Source organism: Panthera uncia, chromosome X (assembly GCF_023721935.1).
Source record: "Panthera uncia isolate 11264 chromosome X, Puncia_PCG_1.0, whole genome shotgun sequence".
Classification (NCBI taxonomy): domain Eukaryota; kingdom Metazoa; phylum Chordata; class Mammalia; order Carnivora; family Felidae; genus Panthera; species Panthera uncia.
Genome location: NC_064817.1, coordinates 14,935,782 through 14,943,144, shown reverse-complemented (window position 1 = coordinate 14,943,144; position 7,363 = coordinate 14,935,782). Strand labels below are relative to the sequence as shown.

Here is a 7,363-nt window from a genome sequence, read left to right as displayed (position 1 = left end):
CCCCCCCCCCCCCCCCCCCCCCCCCCCCCCGTTCCTGGCAGTGCCTGGAGAGGGCTGTCCAGGAAGAGTGTCACCCAGGCGGGAACACAAGCTAGGGCAGAGCCTGAAGCCACCGGTTCTGTCCTGAAGGGACAGGTGGGCAGCACACCTCCAAGGCTGCCCAGGAGACATTTTGTTTCCCTTTAGTTTCTTAGCTCACAAGGGGATTTGAAATTCTGTATTCCCTCCCGCTCCCCCGCTCCCCCCCCCCCCGCCCTGCCCGCCCCCAGCTCAGGGGCAAATCTTACCATCTGTCTGCTACCGAGGAGGATTAGACAAGAGATCTTGAGGGGAGTTCAGGGAGAGTGAAGGTAAAAATGTGAGTGTCTCCAGTGTGTGGTCATCACAGGCATGAACACAAAAGCCACACACACATACACGTTTAGCTATTTGTGGAATGAGGTGCTTGAGGTCAGCCCATTTTAGCTCTTTGCTGCCTGTTTTTCTTGTCACGAGGGAAAGAGCATTTCATTTGTTGTCATACTTCCTCTGGGACCACCAGGTCTTTTTCAAGAAAACCAACAAAGTCCATACCCTGTGTCTGGGAGTCTGGGTGGAAAACAGTGGCCTTGCCTCATTTGTAAGCGGAGGGGCTGTCCACGGCTGTCCACGGCCTGCCCTGGCTTTCTTGAGGCTGGTGGTCCCAGCTGGAGGCCTCGAAGGAGGGGCCACGGGAACTGGGCTCTCCTCGAAGGCCTGGGGCAGCCATGGAGGGGGGATGCTCGGGCCCTGCTCACTTCCGGGGCCGTGTGGGGACCCCCCGGCTGCACTGTCCTCTCACACGGAAGCTTTCTCTTCTGAGGAAGCAGCACAGCTCCTCGGCAGGGATGTCATTTTCCTGGCTGTAAAACGAGGCCATGGTCGAGATGGGAGATATAGCTCGTAGCAGTAGAGCAGGCCCAGCTGAAAACCAAAAAGGGACTGTTTTTGCACATTGTGGGAGAAAAAATAGATTAAAATTGCCTTTGAAATATTTACTATAGATGCATATTTTAGTCATGATTATAATAAACCACAATTGGCATTGACTTAAGTGTTAAAACGCGAATATCTTCTTAGGAAGGCTGTGTGTGTTTCGACAGTATCTCGTCGTCTGCAACGTGACGACAGATACCCAAGCCCTCGGTCACGCGGGGCTTGCTTTCTGACCACATACGGCTCACGGTAAAGAAACGACATCCAAATCAATAGGTTGGCAGATTGTGGGCAAAAGGTACATGATAACTGTTTAAACCCACAAGTGTTATGGAGTTAAAACTGCTAAAGTTTAAACTGTAGTCACACCGTAATACTGGGGCCTTCAGGGGCGCAGACGGAAAAGGAATCAGGTTTACTGCTGTCATTCTGTAACTGCTGTGTACCAGCTTGCCTTATATTCATAGTTCAGTCTTTAACTGTTTCTCTCAGCTGCAAAATCATGAGTGTGTGCACAACCTTTTTCTCTTCAAATCTTGAAACCGCAATAATTGCCAACCTATTAAAAAATACATCTGCCATATGAACGTAGTTTCAGCTGTTCTGTGTTAAATGAGTAATTATGACTTTGGGCTCTGGTGGCACATGATACGAACTTGGGTACACATTTGAATATGGAGCATGTCAGGTTTGTGTGGTTTCACATATTGAGAAATCGCTTCTTTGTGCTTATTGATATATATTTTTCTCACGGACCGCTCTGTTATTTGGTTCAAAATATCACATGACAGATGATCTCTCGGTACATATAATCCATGTAATTATAGTGAGAGCTTCTCCTGTCATTGGTGGTTAAAAAATCCACACACTTCACTTTTTTTTTAGCCTCTGATATTTTTTATTCAATTTTGCTCTTCCTTTTATTTAAAAACTTGAGTTTGAATGGTTTCCATTAACAGATATTTTAAGATGACAGTCAGGTCTAAGGTGCTGCCAACTTGAAGCTGAACGCAGTCCCCGGCCCTCCAGCTGGATATGAAATCTAATTTCAGGCCTGGTGCAGTGCAGGGAGGTAGCTGATTTGTAAACAGCCCTAGAAACAACATAGCAGCAGTTGACAAGTGGCGGTTCTGAGGCGGGGGAAGTGTGCTATTTAGCTGTCTGACTGGTCACCCCGATTGCACTTCCACCTGGGGTTGCGTCTCCCAGAGCCACACGTGATAATTAAAGCTACAGGTTCATCATTGGTGGGGCCATCCCATTTCATTACCGTTACAAACTTAGGCTTGTCTTCATTTGTTGTAACGAAAGCCAAATGCAGATCCATCCCCTTTACTAAAAACTGTATTCTTTCTTCCTTTTAATTGAAATGTACATGTGAATATTAGAGCATACAGATAATCCAAAGTCACTCTCTTTGCTAATGAAACTCACTGTAGGGCCAGTGTTGGCCTGGGGCATGCATCTACCATTCTCAGACCACGTGCTCACGCAAGTTCCTCTCAGCCCTGTAACCCATCGCTGTGTCTGTGGTGATGGCAGATACCAGTAAGTTATCCAGGTCTGCCCATTTTTTTTCCCCAGAGGGGTTAGAATGGTCTTAAGTACAGAGAAGGAACATGTTAAATATTCATCTGGTTTAATTGAATTTAATGTACCATCCTTAAGATTAATCTGAAGTTTTGGAGTCATTAATGGTTCCTTTGTTTTGTAGCATGGAATTTATTTGCCATTATTTAAGATAGTGAATTATTTAAGTAAGAAGGTGCTGCCGAATGACCTGTGGTCTGCCGGTGCGTGCATCAATGACCTCACGCTTCCATGAATGTTAATAATAATGGTTGGATATCAGTTTAAAGGACAGTGAATCGATTAACGTGTAATACTGTCATATACTTGGATTTATAAACCCGCACAAACAAATTGTTCTCTTTGAGGACATTAATTCTTCTACTTGAGTTTCTTCTTTCACTGCTTCAACACTGAAAATCCGTGGTGTACTGGGGTGATTTATTATTTTTTTTTTCCAGAACAGTTTTGGAAGTGTTGCCACAAACACTGTTGTTTTTTTTTTTTTTAATTCAGGTGATCTCTGTAAATGATTGAACAAGAATCAAGTGCTGTGTACGCATCTCAGTCTATTTATATTATAGAACCATTTTCCACCATGGCCACCCACATGTTGATTTTGTATTTTGAAATGTTACTGAACTAGTAAAATATAGAAGAGCATGAAAATATAAACATCTCCCTACCCACCACCTATTTTATCAAATGTTCCCGTTTTGTCATACTTCTGATGCTTTGAAAAAAATCAATAAATGGACTTCTAGTTTCAGCTCAGAGATGTAGAGAGCTGCAGAGATGTGTCTCCCACGCTTACGAGGAAAAATCTGGACAGATTGGAAATTGACAAGAGAACTGAGTCTGCAGAGCAAATAGCCATTTAAAAATCTGGAGAGAAGAAGCACTTTCCGAGACCTGAGGCCTGAGCATTTACTTCCCAGAGGCAGAAGCCACCAGACACTATGGAAGTAGGTAGAAAGATCAAGCTAAAAATTTGACAAACTGCTGGAGGTTGAGTGCAGACTAGCTTGAGAGTGTGAAGCTCCTGGGGGCAGCAGAGGAGCCGGAAGGTGGCCTATTGTTTTGCAGGCTTTTCCTCCAGGAATCCCACCTTGCTCTCGCAGGGAAGACTGGGGACAAACTGAAGAAAACTCAGGGAGCGGGTTGCAGGTGCTGGCTTGGGACCACTGAGAGACCCACTCAGACTTTTCTCCTTTAAGGAACAAAAGGCTTAGTCTGCAGGGGAAGGATGGGGAGTGAGAGCACCAGTGAAATACCATTGCAGCTGGGGGAAAGGAATTCCATCCAGGCCAGCCCCCCACCTCACCTCACAAAAGTCTTAATCTTCAGGGAGAAGGGCCACAAGGCTGTAGACTGAGAACGCTGGGGGATGCCCACTGCAGCTGGGGGAAGGGAGAGGGGGAGCTCTATTCTTGGAGGAGAGGCAGAAGCGTTTGTGAAGGCTAACACCAGACACAGGTCTGCAGTGCACTCCAAAGATGGGGGCTTAGAATATTCGCAACCCCTCCACCCCACCCCCACAACACACTAACAAGCCTCCGGGAATAACAACAGTGGATTGTAGCAGGGAGAACTGCAGGAGACAGGCTCTTTCTGGGCAGCAGCACAAAGGGAAGCCCCAGAGCCAAGACGGGGGACAAAAAAGATCACTAGAGGAATTTGAAGTTTCTCATGTCTGTAGGAACCACCGACCTCAACATGGCCCAACTTCTGGCTAGCTTAACATAAATCCCCACACTGAGGTCTCATTTGCCTCAGTGTCCACTGCCCTATACAAAATGTCTGGCTTTCGGTCCCAAATCACAAGACATGCCAAAAGGCAAGAAAAAGCATTCTGAAGAGACAAAACAGTCATCAGAACCTAACACAGATACAACACAGCTGCTGAACTATCAAACTATATACCCATACATTACCTGCCTCAGTCCACTGAGTGTCCTTTATGTGCCATGGGCCATTTTAGGAATGGACTTAACAAGGTCTGTACTCTTAGAGAGGGTACATTCTAACAGAGGAGAGAGAGCATAACTGCAGACAAGCAAAAAAAAAATAATTACAGAGAGTGAAATATGCAACAAAGAAATATAGGAGGGGAAAAGGATAGAGTGACTGACTGGTGGAGCGTGTAGGCTGTTTCACCTAGAGTCATCAGAAAAGACCTCTTGGGGGAGGTGAAATTGCAGCTCACGCCTAAATGATTAGAAAGCTCCTGCCATTACTAAGTGCCATTTAAGTAGAGAACAGCAAGTGCAAAGGCCCTGAGGCATGGACAAGCTTGGAGCCCCTCAGTATATTAATGCTCTGGAAGGTAACAGTGTTATGGGAATGTTGCTGGTGAGAGCAACCCCTGCAGCTGTGTCACTGTCAGGGCTAACCTAGGGAGGAATTAGTGGGTGGGTTCTCTCCTGTTCACATTCTTCTTCTCTTTAAACACATATAGAAATTACTCTTCTTTCCCCTCATTTTGGGGGCAAGGAGAGTCTATAATAACCTTTCTTGTAACCACTTCAGGACCTGGCACAGAGTGAAAAGGAACATGAATTTGCTGTTGTGAGTCAAGGCCTCGTTATTTATCCAGTAAAAGTGTATTATTTACTCCTCTTCGCAATTGTAGAGAATGTGCATTAACTCCACTAATCCTTACCCCCATCCCCCACCCCAGGGAGTGATTATTCCTATGTCACAGATGGAAAAACTGAGGCCCAGAGATGAAGACTGCAGATCTGTTAAAGGTCAACCTTGGCGTTGGAACGCCAGTAGCCTGTGTGTGATGGACCGGAAAGATGTGTAAGACCTGAAAGGATGGGTATTCTTCAAAAATAGAGACAGTGATGAAGGCAGACTGGATACAGTTGCTTCATTCTTATGCTAAGTCAGTTGATGTTAAAGCATTGACTGGCGAAACTGCATAGGGAAATGGATTTAATAAATACGTGGCGAACCATCTATATCATTTGGTCATTTGTTATGAGCCCTTCAAAACAGATGAAAATGGGCAAATAGTTAAACCTCCCAATTCCCTCTGCTGTCTACTACATATGTAACTATATAATAATAATAATAATAATAATAATACCATGAAGGCAATATTGTCTGGCACTCGTCTACTGAGAACATTCTGGAAATCAACATTTGTGATCTCAGTAACCGTTACATAACTGGTATCAGTCTACTGTTATGTACAAAGACGGCAACTCTCACCTGCTCAAATGCTTTTTGTTTTTTTCTATAATAATGCTTATTGTTTGAGAATAAATAAGTCATAATAAAACTAAACCTTAACAAGTACATGATTGGAGAGAGAGAACTTCGTGCTGGATGAAGAGGGTGACGATATCGTTTGGTTTCTGGTTTTTGCCATTAGAGGAAAGGAAAGAACTTTCCCACGAGCACCTCTCTTGACACATGAAAAGGTTGCTGGTGTTCAGTAATGAAACAGTCGTTAAAGGAAATGTAATTAGGGTGGAGTTTTCTCTGACCAGTTGTAATAATTGAGCACCCACTGTGTGCATAGTTCTATTATCTGTACCATTCATGTGGTATGACATGCTGGATGAGAAAAACAGCAAACTTTTGTACAGCACTTCCCATGGACCAGAGACGTTAAGTAACTGTTAGCCCAGAGGAGCACAGCTAATCAGTGCCAGACCTGGATTTGAGCCTATGGGGCCATTTAACTCCAGAGTTCAAGTGCTCTTTCACTCCTGATTATACTAGGGTACAGGATATCTGGGTGGCCTTGGCTACATTAAAACAGCAACAACAAAGCAAACCGTGATTAGCATGAGGGGCACCCATATCTATCAGGTTCTGAGAACTTGCTGGGAATCTTCGCTGAGCTGGGTGTTAGGCTCTGTGAGATTTTTTTTTTTTTGATATGCAGCCACAGAGATTTTTTTTTTTTTTAACATGCAGCCACGTTCAATTGGAACCACCACTTCCTGTGAATGCCTTATGATGTTACTTGAAGAAGGGAAATAAGCATATACATTTTTAAAAAGTTTCTTGAAGTATATTGATTTTTAAGACTGGATGCAATTAGTAGTTCTCATTAGTTCCAAGAATTATTTATCCTGGAATGTTTTGGTTCCATGTAAAGCACTTTAATATCGGAGACTGCAGGTTCTGCTGCTTTGATAGTCTGCGAGTCGAATGTGGCCGGTAGCTTTAAGCATGCGCAGTAATGCAAGTGTCAATGCTGCCAGCACAAATGGAAAAATGCATTGCTTTAATTGAAAAAACAGGCCATGTATAGTCTTTGACTCTCTTTACATTTAATCTGACTACTCATAGTTTCTGGGAGGGTGGGGAGGGAGCGAGCGGGATTTGGCCCTGTTGTTCATCAGGAAGATCCTGAAAAATTTTGGAATGTGAATTCTGACGCTGACCTCCCACTGCTTCTCCTTCTTGTGAAGGTGAAACAAAACACAACCTAGGAGATTCTGAAGCCCAGGCTCCTCAAACTTTAACATTGCCCAGGAGTCCCAGGCTGAGGGTGGGGTGTATGTGGGCAGATCTTGTTAAAATGCAGATTCGGATTCAGGGGGTCTGGGCTGGGGGCTGGTGGGTGTAGGGAGACTGAGATTGTGGTCTAACAAGCTCCCGGGGGACGGTACTTTTAGTAGCAAGGATGTAGCCAGCCCTTTTCGCCTCAGCCCTCCGTGTCAAGGCTGTGCTGCTCTTCTGAATCACCTGAGGGAGTTTGGACAACATAGATTCCCAGCCCACCCCAAATGGAATGAATGGGAGTCCCCAGGGCTGATGTTACGAAGATATGGCGGGGGGGGGGGGGGGGGGGGGGGGGGGGGGGGGGGGGAGAGGG

At 45.0% G+C, this 7,363-nt stretch overlaps 1 protein-coding gene across 4 annotated transcripts in view; it reads left to right on the top strand.

Moving 5' to 3' along the window:
• SH3KBP1 (SH3 domain containing kinase binding protein 1) overlaps positions 1–7,363 on the top strand; it is a 328,594-nt gene that overhangs the window by 75,541 nt on the left and 245,690 nt on the right. The window lies entirely within an intron of this gene.